This window comes from Polyodon spathula, chromosome 6, assembly GCF_017654505.1.
Source record: "Polyodon spathula isolate WHYD16114869_AA chromosome 6, ASM1765450v1, whole genome shotgun sequence".
Taxonomy (NCBI): Eukaryota; Metazoa; Chordata; class Actinopteri; order Acipenseriformes; family Polyodontidae; genus Polyodon; species Polyodon spathula.
The window spans coordinates 59,909,158-59,925,822 of NC_054539.1; the positions used below are offsets into that span (position 1 = coordinate 59,909,158).

General features: G+C 38.7%; 1 pseudogene; it reads right to left on the reverse strand.

The window, feature by feature from the left end:
- Positions 1–9,297: 9,297 nt before the first annotated feature.
- On the reverse strand, positions 9,298–10,858 carry LOC121317716 (annotated as a pseudogene).
- Between the last annotated feature and the right edge of the window lie 5,807 nt (positions 10,859–16,665).

The window sequence follows — 16,665 nt, forward strand, 5'->3', positions numbered from 1 at the left end:
TATCTGCCTCGGCCACCGAAGGCTTCCTCCTAAAAAGGAAATAAAATAAAAAATAAAGGGGAGTTTTCCTTTCCAATATGCAGAGGGTCTTTACATAGTCAGTAGGGTATAGTTACTAACGTGTCACGCTAAGTGTCACGCTAAGTGTTTTTCTTTTGTGTTAAATGTTTTCTCTCTTTTTCTTTTTTTCTATATGCATTGGCAGTTCTCTTTTTTCTTCCCATAAACACCTTCTGTGGTGAGCCAGGGGTCCATCCTTTGGGGGGTTAGAGATTTCACTTTCTCCAAACCTTTGTTATGTACTGCTTCATTTATCTCATAGAAGAGGGTTCTCCATGAGTCAGTGGGGACCCCTGGCCAAACCCCACCTTTAGCATGCATGACCCCTTGTCTTCTTCTCTTTCAGGTTCTGATGCCTCTATTTATGTGAGGGCCCCAAGCAGTGGAACCCCTCTTGTTTGTCGGGTCTCCTCAAAGACGGTGACCTCTCTCCTGTTTGTCAGGCTACTCAGCAACGGAACCCCCCTTCTATAATATTGGGCTTTTGAAGAGGAGGAACACCCCGCTCAATACATTCTAACAACTACTAACTTCTTGTTTTCTATCCGGTCCGCGAGCCTCTTCTTATGCCAGGTAACCTCAATGACAGTGCCTTGCTTTGTACGTCGGGTAACCTCAACGACAGTGTCCTGCTTTGTATGTCCGGTAACCTCAATGACAATGCCCTGATTTTCATGTCGGGTCACATCAAAGACGGTGCCAATTATTTTTGTTATTTTCTCCCAATTTGAAATGCCCAATTATTATTTAGGCTCAGCTACCATCCCTGCGCTCACTCGGGAGCGGCGAAGATGAACAAGTGCTGTCCTCCGAAGTGTGTGCCGTCAGCCGCCTACTTCTCTACACACTGTGAATTCACCATGCAGCCACCCAGGAGCTACAGTGTCAGAGGACAACACAGCTCCCACGCAGCTAACAGGCAAGCCTGCAGGCGCCCGGCCAGACTAGAGGAGTCGCTGGTGTGCGGTGAGTCGAGGACACCCTTGCCAACCTTACTTCCCCAATTAAAATAACACTCAAATATTTTTACATTTTTAACAAATACTGATTTTAATGATGGCACCTAAAATAACTTAATAACATTTGTACATTTTTCAACGTTAGACACAAGTGGACCTTGACTTACCAAGCTATGCAATCTCCTTCAGTTTTTATGCAAGTCTTTTTGGACAGCCCATCGTCTCCATAGCCCATTTGAGATAACAAAAAACAAAATACAAAGATGATTTAAAGCTGTTTATACTATATTATCTCTGGAGACTGGGGCAATATCTTTTTAAACATGAAAAAGTTACAATTCAGTCTGTGCCTTACCTGTCGGCTGACTGTTGGACTGAAGGTATCGAAGATCCACAGTTTGTTAATCCAATCATGGTCTTGATGTGGTTATTCTGCATCGTGTTTGTTGAAGAGAGCAGTGAATTTTTCAGGATCTAGATGGCTTATGGCTGGCCGTCAGAATTCTCCTGGGTTCTTATATATGCCTTGTCCTTGAATGCTTCAGCGGTTGTTGTAAATCTCGGACACGTACCCGTGTCATAAACTGGTCAGGTGTCAAGATCACACTTTCCACATTGTGTGTTAATGCCAGTTGCATATGGCACATGCCATTCTTCAAGACAAGTATTTAAGTGTGCTGATGAATAAATAAAAAATAAAAAAAAACTGCTGTACTTTGTGCTTAACTTAAACGTGCATTTTAAATGCTCAGAATAATAATTTGTGCATGCATGAATTAAAATGTAAAGTGACAGTTGCATTTTTTTCAGCAGTGTTTTATTTTATAATTTTAATGTATTCTGCAGCTCTAGAAAATCATCTCAGTGGTTCTCAATCCTGGTCCTGGGGGACCACTGCCCTGCTTGTTTTTGTTCCAACCAAGCTCTCAATTACGTAATTGAACCCTTAATTGAACTAATAATTAGCTTCATCTGACTTTTTAAATAGTGTAGCTTATAAAAAGTTGGAGAATTTAAGTTCCTTATTCAATTTTACGCCAAAATCAAAATCTCTGTCTGTTTAATAAACAATTAAAAAGCTCAGATTAGGCAAATTATTAGTTCAAGTTCAACCGACTTCTAGCTGCAACCAGGAGGCCAGCATTTGCTGATCTCTGGGTACAGCTGGGGGCATAAGGTATCAACCTCTCCTGCAAATATGAAGGCCTAGTAGGTGTAGTGGATCACATTATAAAGTACTATTCAATGAACAAAATCCCCCCAAAAAATCCAAAGTAATATAAGCATTGCAGCATGATCTTTTGTCAGATCTGTTTCCTTTATTAATAAATGAGATGTTCAAAAACAGCACAGGATTATGTATTATTGCCACAACATGAAGATTTTCTGCCTGTAATTTCCAGTCGTAACACCAGATGGCACAATGGCACTTTAGTTAGTACATTGGTTTAAGAGAAATCTCACGTTTTGCATGTTTGATTTATTATTATTATTATTATTATTATTATTATTATTACCACTGTTGGATTATTAAATAATTCATGCTTAAAGAGTATCTGGTTGGCAGAAGCCTGTGTCTGTTGCTAAAAGTAAACTATTCCTATAGATAATTTTATACTAAGCCCAACAAATTAACAAATGATAAGCCTTTTTGATACTGTCGTCAATCTGTTTTCACATTTGTTTGATTTTTTAAATTAGAAGAATATATTATTTTTTTTTTTTTTTTTTTTTTTTTTTATTAAGCCATGTACTGTTTTTAACCCATTAACAGAGTGACATCAGCATTAGCCCTGCACCCATGTTACATAATCTGTGAAATATTTAGTCTCAAGCCTCGGGTAGTGATTTATTTCTGCTACTATTCAAATCAATTGAATAAACTCATGTATCTTCCGTTCTGACCAACTTTACTTCATGCATTACAAATTATTCTATCTGGGGTGCCATTTCACATACATTATGACAGTAGTTTCACAAAAATGTGTCTTGTTTTTATTCTAATGGATTTGTAAATTTTTCCATGGGGGAGTAATATCTTTAATTAGAATTTTTATAAAATAAATGTATTAGCAGAGGTTTAGATAGAGCACCAGAAGTAAAAGCTAATACAGGGCATTACTAAATGTGCATTTAAACTGTAACCAATCTGAAGAAGTCCTCCAATATAAGTACTGTATTACTATGCATTACTGTAACATGTGTGCACATGCTGAATCAAATCAACCTTAAACTGTACACTTACAACTTGAAAACTTAAGTTTGAACATCCCTATTATACATATATATTTTTCTGTAGACTGACAGTACCCCCTACTGGTCACCCAGACACAGTGTAATCAAGCACTTACTCTTCTACTGGTAACAACACTGTGGGTGATCTGGTTTGCACTAATTCAGATCAAGACTGCCAGCTGAGAAAGTTACATCTATAACCAATAATTACATTTGTGAAATGACAGAATGAGAGACAGAACGATATGATGGGTGGTACATTTTTAAGTTAAATATTGAGCAACTTGAGTTCTGCAAATTAGTTACCTGACGTGTATAATAAATGAGTAGTTTGTCACTTAGTCACACATGGTTGAATTTTAATTCTGATTCAAATTCTGTTTTAATTCCTCCCCCCTCCTAGGAATATATTTAAACTGATAATTCTCATCATGGTAGACAAGCACACTGGGAAACCATACATGGATATGAATAATTTTGGAAAGTTAGCGCTGGAAAACTGTGGATAATTTAATTTGTGAAATTTGCTGGCAAACTTAATGCAATCTGTGACTGTGAAGTAGAAGTTTATCACTTAAATGTCTGGATATAAATTCTGTTTGTGTACCCCTGCCAAGAATGTATTTATATGGTAATTGTCTTAATGATAATGAGTGATGCTAATAAAATTTACTGCAGTGTCAGAACACATGGTTGTGATTGTGTTTTCGTAATAATGGAACTATAATGTATCTACCAGTACAGGGTAGTTCAAAAGTTGCTTTTTGGTGTTTTGGAAATTTCAGGTAGAGACACTGAGAAACTAAAGTAACTAGACTGACTAACCATAGACCTAATGTTGTCTGCCATATTGCTGTCATGTGAATTATTGGTTTACATATGATATGATTATAAAGTCAAAATGCTTTGAGATATTGGCATCTGTAACAGGGACATCACTAGAGGTTCATGGCTAGTGGGGCTATGCCTCTTTTAGGGGGGGTCTGGGCCTAGTCCCCCAGGATTTTTTTTTAAAGCCCCCAAAACGTCTTTTCATCATGCATTTTTAGAGTAACAACGGGTGTAAAATCAAAAGTACTACACATGCATGACCTACTGATAATTGTTTTGCAGTGGCCTACTGAATGAAAGCAATTGAGTATGAAAAGATATGTGCATGATGTCACGTCATCTGTCTCATTTATACCCTGGCACAGATAGCAAAACTACATTAAATACAACGTTAATTAGATATCATCGCCACATAACTTATGTCGAATATAAAAAAAACAGTTAACGTTACCGTTAGCTAGCTCGCAACGTCTGTTACACTGTAAATTACAGGCAGCCTCACATAAAAACGTATTGGTTAACAAAGCTTTGATTATGACCAAAGTCTATAGTAGTGAATTCTCTCTCTCTCTCTCTCTCTCTCTCTCTCTCTCTCTCTCTCTCTGCAAGATGGGCCGAATGGCCTCCTCTCGTTTGTAAACTTTCTAACTTACCACAAATTCACATCGTAGCCTACCTGCATGAATCCGTCCTATCAGAGCCTTTTCCTGTCCGTTTACCGTTAGCTAGCAGTCTCAAGCCACAGTAGCTGAGGTTAACCAAAATGTTAGCTACAAGTAGGCCTAACGGTCACTAGCGCCTCCCCCAGGTCCTAGTGCCAGCCCGGTAAGAAGTTTAACATGCGATGGAACGGTTGACGAAAAAAAAGAAATCACAGAGAAAATATATTGACTGATGTATCGATTTATTTAGGGGTGGGCTAATAAATATTTTAGGGGGGCTAAAGCTAAAGCCCCCCTAAAATAGGCTAGCGACGTCCCTGATCTGTAACAAGGTGAGCAGCCCTGTACAGTGTATTTTTAGAACAGGGTCTCCCCCACCGCCGATGTTTTATTTTGTGTTTGTATTATGATTTCTTTATTTGGTTAGATATAGAAATGTCGGCGAAGCCGTGCGTTTGTTATTGTATTTATATGACGGCGTAGCCACGTTTTTGTTTTCTTATTGTTTTTTATTTTGAAACATGTTCTGGCAGAGGCCAGGGAGTAACTCGTTCGCTGCCAGCAATGAATTAAACCTCGTGAGGAAAATGGCCAACTCCCGAATTAATTAACTGATTAATTTGTTGCCGATCGGGAGACGGTCACCTGTATAAATACCTGCAGCTCTCTCCTCTCGTGGTGCGTGTTGGAGGGTGGAGAGAAAAATAATAAACATAGGATCAGTGAAGGCGATTGCCCAGCCTGACAGACTTATTTATGTTCGAGATTGTTTTAATTATTTATTTTTGTGCTTTGTGAGCACAAGTGTTTTGTTTTTGTTTATATATTTTACTTATTTCTGTGTTAAAAATAAAACACTGCACCCCGCGTCTTTTGAACTACAGTTACAGTGGCTTGCGAAAGTATTGACCCCCACTTGAGTGTTTTTCCTATTTTATTGCTTACAACCTGGAATTAAAATTGATTTTTTGGGGGTTTGTATCATTTCATTTACACAACATGCCTACCACTTTTTTATTGTGAAACGAGCAAGAATTAAGACAAAAAAAAACAGAAAACTTGAGCTTGCATAAGTATTCACCCCCCAAAGTCAATACTTTGTAGAGCCAAAGTCTCTTGGGGTATGTATCTATAAGCTTGGCACATCTAGCCACTGGGACTTTTGCCCATTCTTCAAGGCAAAACTGCTCCAGCTCCTTCAAGTTGGATGGGTTCCGCTGCTGTACAGCAATCTTTAAGTCATATCACAGATTATCAATTGGATTGAGGTCTGGGCTTTGACTAGGCCATTCCAAGACATTTAAATGTTTCCCCTTAAACCACTTGAGTGTTGCTTTAGCAGTATGCTTAGGGTCATTGTCCTGCTGGAAGGTGAACCTCCGTCCCAGTCTCAAATCTCTGGAAGACTGAAACAGGTTTCCCTCAAGAATTTCCCTGTATTTAGCGCCATCTATCATTCCTTCAATTCTGACCAGTTTCCCAGTCCCTGCCTATGAAAACATGGTGTTCTCGGGGTGATGAGAGGTTTTGGGTTTGCGCCAGACATAGCGTTTTCCTTGATGGCCAAAAAGCTCAATTTTAGCCTCATCTGACCAGAGTACCTTCTTCCATATGTTTGGAGAGTCTCCCACATGCCTTTTGGCGAACACCAAACGTGTTTGCTTATTTTTTTCTTTAAGCAATGGCTTTTCTCTGGCCACTCTTCCGTAAAGCCCAGCTCTGTGGAGTGTACGGCTTAAAGTGGTCCTATAGACAGATATTCCAATCTCTGCTGTGGAGCTTTGCAGCTCCTTCAGGGTTATCTTTGGTCTCTTTGTTGCCTCTCTGATTAATGCCCTCCTTGCCTGGTGTGAGTTTTGGTGGGCGGCCCTCTCTTGCCAGGTTTGTTGTGGTGTCATATTCTTTCCATTTTTTAATAATGGCTTTAATGGTGCTCCGTGGGATGTTCAAAGTTTTTAATATTTTTTATAACCCAACCCTGATCTGTACTTCTCCACAACTTTGTCCCTGACCTGTTTGGAGAGCTCCTTGGTCTTCATGGTGCCGCTTGCTTGGTGGTGCCCCTTGCTTAGTGGTGTTGCAGACTCTGGGGCCTTTCAGAACATGTGTATTTATACTGAGATCATGTGACAGTTAGATTGCACACAGGTGGACTTTATTTAACTAATTATGTGACTTCTGAAGGTAATTGGTTGCACCAGATCTTATTTAGAGGCTTAATAGCAAAGGGGGTGAATACATATGCACGCACCACTTTTCCGTTATTTATTTTTTAGAATTTTTTGAAAAAAGTTATTTTTTTCATTTCACTTCACCAATTTGGACTATTTTGTGTATGTCCATTACATGAAATCCAAATAAAAATCAATTTTAATTCCAGGTTGTAAGGCAACAAAATAGGAAAAATGCCAAGGGGGGTCAATACTTTCGCAAGCCACTGTACCTGGTTTGTTGTTCCTCAGTCTGGCCTGACATCACCGAAGCGCCATTTCCTGCCACAGCATCATATTCATTACACATCTTTATTCTGTTGTGTTTTTGTTGTGATTTCAGTCAAGACAAAGGGACCAAAAGGCTCCCTTTATTACTTTAAAAAAATATATTTTAATAATAATTGCAGCATGCTCTTGTATAAAATTTATGAAATTGAAAAATGTGTGCAATGCATCAGGATACCATCAATGCTGCAGTAATACCAGGACAACTTGACATAGGGTGTACCACTAATGGTCAATACTTAATATTCAATTAAATCTTACAGTCATGGTCACAATGCTATGCTTATCTGTGGTATAAGCTGTTTTTCTTTTTGATATTCCTCTTCTCTCTGTCTTTTTTTAAAGGAAGTTTTTTTTCTTTAGTTTATGTAATTGTTTATTGTGCTGGCAGGATTCTCTTTTAAAATCCATTAAATGGAGAGTGACTTGGTGACTGAAGTCTTGAAAGCAATTACACTATTTCCTCTTGTAATGACTTTTTCTTTATTGCGTTGATTATTTTTGCCTCATCTCTGACTTTGGTAACTGGCCAAGGAGGTTCCTTTGTCACGAATTAGAAGATATAATTCAACATTTTGATATAACTCTGTACATGCTGGCTCTCATTGCTTTTTGTAGTGCTGCACGGACACCATTATTTACATATTAATCTGCTGTACTCTCTTAGCCTCTCTTAGCCTCTCTTAGAAGAATATGCAAATATCTCTTTTTGCTATTAACAGCTATACTACTCAAAATCCACATCCACAAATCCTTGTAAAAAGCATTATTTGCATATTTGTTTATTGTGGTTTGTTTGTTAGTTTTTTAATAGCTTTCAAACTTACCTATACAAATGCTAGTAAAAAAAGCACTGAAATGTCCATGGTTTGACTTCAATAAGTGTGTTATTTGCATGCACCAATTTTGTAGTGCCAGGAACTGAGAGGAACTGAGAGGACACATGTAGTGTCCTAAAGCGACATCTCCTCCTTTGTGTATAATAATGGAAGATAATATGTAATTGCAGTTGTCCACATTAATTTTACTCTTGTGCACACCAGTAAACTTAACATCTTGTCGCTTTGCTGACTGAAGGACTTTGCATTTAAGTAGTGTAGATTTTCGGTAGTGCCACCATCATCTGCCATCCACTTGTGCTCCATATTAATTAGTTGTTCCAGACACATGGAATGTGTACCATCAGATACGTGCAGAGAGTAAACACACCCCACGTCTTGATTTGATGTGTGGTACCAACATTCTGCACATAGCATGTTGTGCCTTGTGCTAACTGAAACCAGATCACATAGTTGTAGAAACTCAAAAACATCTTGCTGCTGAACTTTACTGAAGGGTTCTCCTAAGAAGTGACAAATGTCCACAGTACTGAGAGATATAGTGGATGGCAACTGATCATAGTTGTTCACTCCATTTTAATGACTGTTTCAGAAGTTGGCAGTGAAGAAGACATTGTAACAAGGGTTTGCATAGTAGGATGTGAGATGAGTGTTGCTCAAGCCTCTGGTTGAATGTGTGACTGCAACTGTTCCCTCAGAATGTGGTGGCTTTTGTCGTTCCTGAACGTTGGTGATGGCTTGACGTACGATATGCACATGATCACTAGAACCTACTGATGTAAGTAATGGTTCCCTATACATAGGCTACATCTAAAAAAGATGAAATTGTTCCTGAGTTCCTATTATGCCTAATATTCTGTAGCAGACTGCTGATCCAGATGGTGATGTGGAGACCATATCAATGTACTCTATTGTTGAGGTGGTAAAAGCTACTTGTGAAAACTGATGTACTACTCCTATTCAACTATGCTAATCATAGTTGATTAAACGGTCTCTCCATCGAGTGCTACATTGTACTAAAGTTTACATTTCTTTAGGGAACTGAACCACACCCAGAGCATGCTGAGCCTGGACATGCTGGGAATAGAGAGGCAAGACTGTTTTGACCAACTGACCACCACATTAAACCGAATTATGAATACTGTCTTTTAGAGAGACACCGAAGGCCAGGAAGATGTGAGGTCTCTATACAAGCACTACCTTCGGCAGGAGATTACTTTTCGGCAACTGAAAATGAGAAAACTAGAAAAGGAGATACAATTGCTTGATAAACAGCTGTTGGATGTAAGTGTAACCATGTGAAGAAAGGCTTCTGTCTAAAAATCCATTCTGAGAAGTGGGGTCTGTCATGGATTACAACTGTACCAAAAATAAAGCTTCTGCTTTTCCATTAACAGGACCATCCATGAAATTCCAAATAAAGGATTTATTTTTGAACACGATGTTCTTGTTTTGACATGCTATTACTCACAGTTGGCAATGCTTATAAAAACTGGGGGGATCTTAACAAGGCAAAGATTAACAAAAAACAAAGGGAAACAAATCATACATCCATTAACCAAAGTAGTGGTATGCAATGCGGCTCGGTCGTTCTGCTGATCCAGGTGCACCAGATCTACCGGATCATCTTCAGGCTGAGCTTGGAAGACTGGGACCCTCTCCTTTCTTATGGTCACAATGTTGTGGAGCATCTCACATGCGACAATGATGTCACAGGCTCTGTTCAGTGCAACCCTCAGACCTGAAGACAGTTGAATCATGCCTTTAGTTGTCCAAAGGTTATTTCAAATTGAGCTCTTGTCCTTAGAAGAACCACATTGAATCGTGCTTGGGGCCCTGATTCTGGTTCTGGGTATGGGGTCATGAAAAAGGGTGTACATGTGTAGCCTCTGTCTCCAATTAGGACCCCATCATAATGACCTATGTGATAAACACTGTTAGATCACTTCATAAAATACAAATTTAAGCAGTGATTTCTGACAAATAAGATTATTTCCTATACCTTCCTCAAATCTCTGGCACAACGTAGATTGAATATTCTTGAGTTGTGGACAGAGCCTGGCCACTGGACTTCAATATTTGAAATGAGGCAGGTGGAGTCACAGTCACAATAATTGAGGTCAAGTCATGGATGATGTACAGTATTATTCAAAGTCTGACACTACTGTCTAGCACTGGCATTGTATAATTGTCATTAAAATGTTGGATTATTTGCATCAGTTGCTGAATTGTAGCTCATTTTTAATTTCATGTGAGTGATAATGTCATAAGTACCCATACATTAATGATGTGAAAGGATTTCCTGTTCACAAAATCCACCTCATTTGGTCCTGAGGGTGCCTTGATGGGGATCTGATTGCAGTCCACAGCACCATGATGTTGGGGAACTCTGCATAATAATGTAGTCTACTTAATAAACAATAACAATGGGATTACCTATTCATTAAATTACCTGCGACTGCATAGAAGCCCTCTTTGATGGCGTTTCCCCTTGTATGTCCCGGAAATGTGATGAACACATTAAGAAATCTCTTTAGGGCAAGATGGACCCACACAACATGCAGCGGCTTTGCCGATATTTTCAGAATCGCCAACTGAGTATAGGAATGCACACTAGCAAAAAAGCGCTCCCCTATGCATATAGTCTGTGTTACTGACAACGCACAGCTGTGCCGGGTGGTATGGGCATCTGAATGATGCAAAGGATCTTGGCGATCTCTCGGTACTATTTCCTTACGAAAAGCTAATCTAATTAAAATTGCTCCTTGATCTATGGGATCTCTGCCATTTTAGAGGGGTGTGTCAAGTGCTTTCATTGGGTAGAAGTACGAGTTTTTATACACAGATCTGGCTAACTTTGAGTTAGCCTGCGCTGGAGCAGGTTTAAGATTAAGGATGTGTTGCTATGGTAACTTAGTCAGCTAGACTTTAAGCTTGAGTCGTGTAATGGAAAAAGCCAGACTTCTGTCAAGTTATCCTGAGAGTTATCCTGCAAATACAGTTAGCCAGCTACGAGGAACAGAGCCCTGGTGTTCTAAAGCTTAATTGCAGAACAAAAGTGCCATTTATCTCAATAAATTTGTCATAAGGCAATGAAGAACTACTTCTGAATTTTGTTTTATGTTATTCTGTGTTCCTGTATACGTAGGAAAGTGCCGTTTCTCATTGAATTTGTCATAACACAGTGAAGCTGTAGCAAGGCGATAGGAAAGCCCTGCTGTTTGAATGTATTGTTTGTTTATTTTTAGAACGGGGTCTCCTCCTCTGCCCCTGTGTTATTTTGTATTTGTGCGTTATGATTTATTTATTGTTATTTGTATATTCCAGTACTATAGCGAGACATAAATGTATCATCACAATCAGCAAGTACTGTACTTTGGAATCGATATTTTTAACAACAAATAAAAAAAACAAAATCTTGCCCCCAAGGAGGAAAGGGACACAACAAAACACTTAATTTTCTGCTTACTTGCAAGAAATATATGAAGATCAGATCACAGATCCCATGGAGCCAGTCAATTTGTGCAATTCCTCTTGTCCATTCCAAAAAGATTGAGATGAGATGATTGGAAAAGAATTCCCAGCTGGCTGACTTCATCTTTAAAAGTACTGCTTGTCTCAACTAATTGTGTAGCACTGACAGTAACACAACATGCTTGCAAACTGAAGGTTATAGTTTCATCAAATCCCAAATATGCTAGACCTTTTTTATATTTATATTATGTTCCATTTTAAAACAAAACAATCTAATTGTCATTAAACTCTGATGTCCTGGAATATACATATGCATGGGTAAAACTCCCTCTATTTTTTTTTTTTTTTTTTTTTTGCGTGCAATGCATGCGACTAGTTCATTTTAAAATATCAATAAATTGTTAAATATAAATGATACAGACGTCAAAAAAGCATGGATAAAAATGCCTGGCGCCTGCAAAAATCACTGGAAGAAAAAGAAGGAGAAGGACATTTTTACCTTCAGTGATTTATTTCTCTTACTGTATGTCGGGTATCAATCAATCATATTTATTTTATATAGCGCCTTTCATAGTGGACCACCATCACAAAGCACTTTATTGACTTTTTTTCTACATTTCATCTGAGAGTGTTGGGAACTGAAAGTGAAATGGTGCTTTTGGCTGATTCTATTTTGCTGCGCCAATACCCTAAAAACACGTTAACTGTCCTTGCTCTATAGAGTCTCTGATAACTTGACATAAGGAACTACTGTTCCTCTCAATTGGTGAGCAACAACTGGGTTGTAAGGAAAAAAGAAAAACCTGAAATATAAAACACTCTGACCAAAGTTAGATGCAATTAGCCTGACTTACAGATTGCTCTGCTGTCATCACTAAGCCTGTCTTAAACATCTGAGATACTAATGCAAGGGAATTCCAAGTAGAGTACAAGAGTTATACAGTACCACAGTACGGTGTCCATTTTAGGGCATCCTTAGTCGTCACCCCTCCTTCCGTCAAACCTCACCCCTCCTCTAGTCAGTCGTCCTCGAGTTTTTTTTTTTTGTTGTTTTATTCGGGGAGTCGTCTGAATCACTCAATCAAACAAGATCAAAACAACTTTCGGTGGTAACTTCCAGGCTACCTAGAAAATTCAATATCTGTACATATGAACATATTTCCCCTTTTCTATACTTGTGGTTGTGAATGAGATTTATTCTTTTGTTTTAATCATTTGTAACCTTATGTTATTTGCATCCAGTGTATTGTTACAGAAATTATCAATACAATGATATTATATTGGTATATAAAATGGTATACTAGATATTACAATAAAGTTTCCTTACAGATGACTGTGGATTTGCAATGTGTCCTTGGCAATTAACACCTGTGTCTAATCCAAACACAAAAAAAGAACAGACAATAGGACACACAGAATGTGATTGAGCAAACCTTTGTTTTATTAAAAATTAGGTTTTGGTGCCTCGACAAATCAGGTGATGTGCTTCAATACCACCCCCCAGCTGTGGCTAGTATCTTTGTAGCTTGTTGTATTCTGCACAACATATGTCGAAGATTGCTGGGCAACCAAGAAATGATAGACGCATTTGAACACGGTGAGGAGGAAGAAGCGCCTCTTCAGAATATTCCTCCTGGAGAAGCCTCCAGATCCAGGGCTGTCAGGCAATAGATAATTTTCATGGATTTTGTCTAAATGTCTTTGTAATGTTGTCAAACTCCCCCACCACTTTATGTACAATGTACACTTTCACCTTCACACATTTGTATACATATAATATGTTCTTATAATGCTGTAAGTGTTCAGTGGCTACTAATCATGTTCAGTTTATTTATCGAGGAGGCGAGCAAAGAGTGTCAAATAAAATGCATTCAGGATGATTAGAGGAATTCACCGAACATAAGCAAATTGTGTATTGAGTTAGGGAGTTCTATTGTAATTGTAAAATCTTAATAAATATATAATGAAGTGTTACATACATGGCACATATGTATAATAACTAACAACCATAAAGACAAATGGCACTTCAAATATTTATTTATAGCCTACAATCGTGCATACTAAAATACATACAAAAGTAAATGTCAACATAAAAAATACATTCCAACCAAGCCTACATATATGGCTTACCCTGTTTTTTTCACACTCTATGTGCATGTTGGCCAGTGCGACGCAGCGGGACAGACACAGCCTGGGAATGGGGGGTGTCTGTTTTTCCTGTATGCTTCCAGCATGTGATTGCAGCTGAGAACAAACAATTTGCAGAATAGGAACCAAGCTAGCTATAAGCTCCCTAAGACAAGTGCCAATCTCTCACACCTGCTGCACTAGAGCCTGATGATTTTCAACTATACTAAATTGGTCGGTTAGGCTTTGCACATCTACCAACTGATGCCCTTGTTGGTCATTCATGGCATCCAATATCTTGATGCTGTAACCTTGCCCACTATTTACCTCCCTCTGTGCACTTAGCTACTGAAACAAAAGATTGACGTTGACTGCAGTATATTATATATATATAGTATTTTTTCTTTTTCAGCAAAAAAAAAAAAAAATTAAAATATGACTAATGACTAATGGGATTTAAGTTGTTTTTTTTTTTTAATCCATGCCATCCAATTTTACCCACACGGTTGATAATCGTAAATCAGCATTTTATATGTGGTGTTCTGAATAAATGTACATGCTGAAGTTTACAAATTATACACAAAATAGATATTTCATTTGGCTGCTGCTCGCTTGCGGGAGAGTCGTCTCACTGTACACTGTTAGTTTTCATAACAATGAATTATGCTTCCATTCATTTCTCTTGATCGCGATAGCATGCATTTTGATTAACTAGTTGCCCTTACCTAGTCATTGAGACAGGAAGTGATGTATGTGACTTGCGACAATTAAGCTTTTTAACGAAAAATGTGTTCATTAACAACCTCACTGACTCAATTTCAAAGCATTAGCAGATTGATTTTACACAGTTTGGACCCCCCCCCCCCCCCCCCCCCCCCCCGCCACCACACACACACACATTTTGTTTAATTATGAAATATTTTGAAAAACCTATTATTAGACAGTTTCTTACTGTGAAAAAATAGAGCTATTATTTGGAGAAGATGCCAGTTTTTTGTTTCACTCACTGGTAGTGAACTATTCATATCATTTTTTTTTTTTTTTTCCTGACCAGAAAGGATTGGTTCTCCAGCAAAAACTGTTCAGCCGTTCAGTATTCACTGCAAGTATTCTGACCTTCATTCAACTTTGAAGGAACAATGCAGTTTGAGCTGAAATTGAGTGTCTTCCCTCCTGCCAGTCTCACCCCCATCTCATACTAAATTCAAGCAGTGAACATTATTCACTTCAAATATATCACAGTGTTGTTTTTCCCACCAGTCAGTGCCAACTGGCCAACACACTAGGATTTATACACTGTACAAATATCACACGGGATTATTATTATTATTATTATTATTATTATTATTATTATTATTATTATTATTATTATTATTTTACGGTTGTATATTTAATTATGTGAAGTGGGGAGTGAATTGTGTTTGTGTGAATGTGTTTATTTCATTTTGTAAGTACTGAAATAGTTGGCTGCCTGTGAGTGCTGTGTTATGAGGAAAGCTAAACCAGCGAGTAAGGCTCCACTTATTCCTAGTGACTAGTGCACCATTAGAGATAGTGGCCATGGATTTCCTGACCTTAAGTCGGCCAACAGACCGTTATCAAAACATATTGGTAGTCACAGACTTGTTTTCTAGGTTTGCCTGGGCAATCCCCACCAGAGATCAGACTGCACAGACAACTGCACAGGCTCTTTGGGTGATCCAGCCATTTAGCTGCCGAGAAAGCTTTCACTCAGATCATGGCCCTAATTTCAAGTCGACATTAATCCAAGCATTGTGCAAGCATTACGGCTGTAGAAAAAGCTGAACTACTGCTTATCATCCCCAGGGGATGGGATGTGTGACTGATTCAATTAGACCTTGCTTGATCATTTAGGTACCCTTGAAGTAGAGAAGCAGGCTAGGTGGGTTGAGTTTCTACCTGAGCTAATACAAGCATATAATAATGCAGTGCACGCATCTACTAGTTATGCACCATTTTATTTAATGTTGGGACGGCATGCTCGATGGCCTGTTGCTCTGATTACAGGTTCCCTGACTGAGCAAGGTCACCAGAGATGAGTGGGTGCATAAGCATCATGAGCGACTCACTTATGCCTTTGAAAAACCAGGAGAAGAGATGGGGAGGTAAAAGTTGGTATGATCAATCAACTAAAGACATGCCACTGTTGGCAGGAGAACAGGTTTTGGTCCAGACGGGGTGGGGGCGGGGGCGGGATAAGCTAGCAGATAAATGGGAACTCCAGCCTTGTGTAGTAGTGGGCCAGACAAGTTCCACTGTTCCAACATATAGGGTATAGCCTGAGGGTAAAGATGGGCCATTTAGACCTGTGCCTTGGCCCCGGCCAATGTCCCCTGTAATGAACCACCAGTCAATCCCCATTCTTTTGAAAATAACCATCTTCCAGTTTGAGGTTTTGTCAACTAACCTAAGCCAGTGCCTCCTAGAAAAGAGGCTGCAGAGCATCTAATGGGAATAGAAGCAGTACAACCTATATTAAGATGCTCACAAAGGGAAAATTTGGGTCAGCAACCCCTTAGATACTAGGATTAGCCAGAAGTTGCTAAGAAAATAATACCTTGCTAAGTAGGTCTACTGGGAGTTAGTAAATTGGGCAATCCCTGGGAGGAGCACTAAAAAAGCAGGGGAATGTGTCACATGGGGTGACCATTACTGTAAGCAGCAGCATTTATTATTATTATTATTATTATTATTATTATTATTATTATTATTATATATGGTTGCTGTGGTAGGAAATGGCGTTGTGGTGACGTCAGACTAGAAGGAAGCACACATAGGTCAGGTAGCTGTAGTTTCAACAGACGCGGCGTGCGCTGTTTATTACAGAACAAAAATGAATTAAATGTTTAAACAGAAAACACTGCTCACAGAGCATAAAAATAAATAATCAAACAAAAACAAATCACGAGCACAATAATCACAGTTAAGGTTCGGCTGGGCAGTAGCCTACACAGATCCT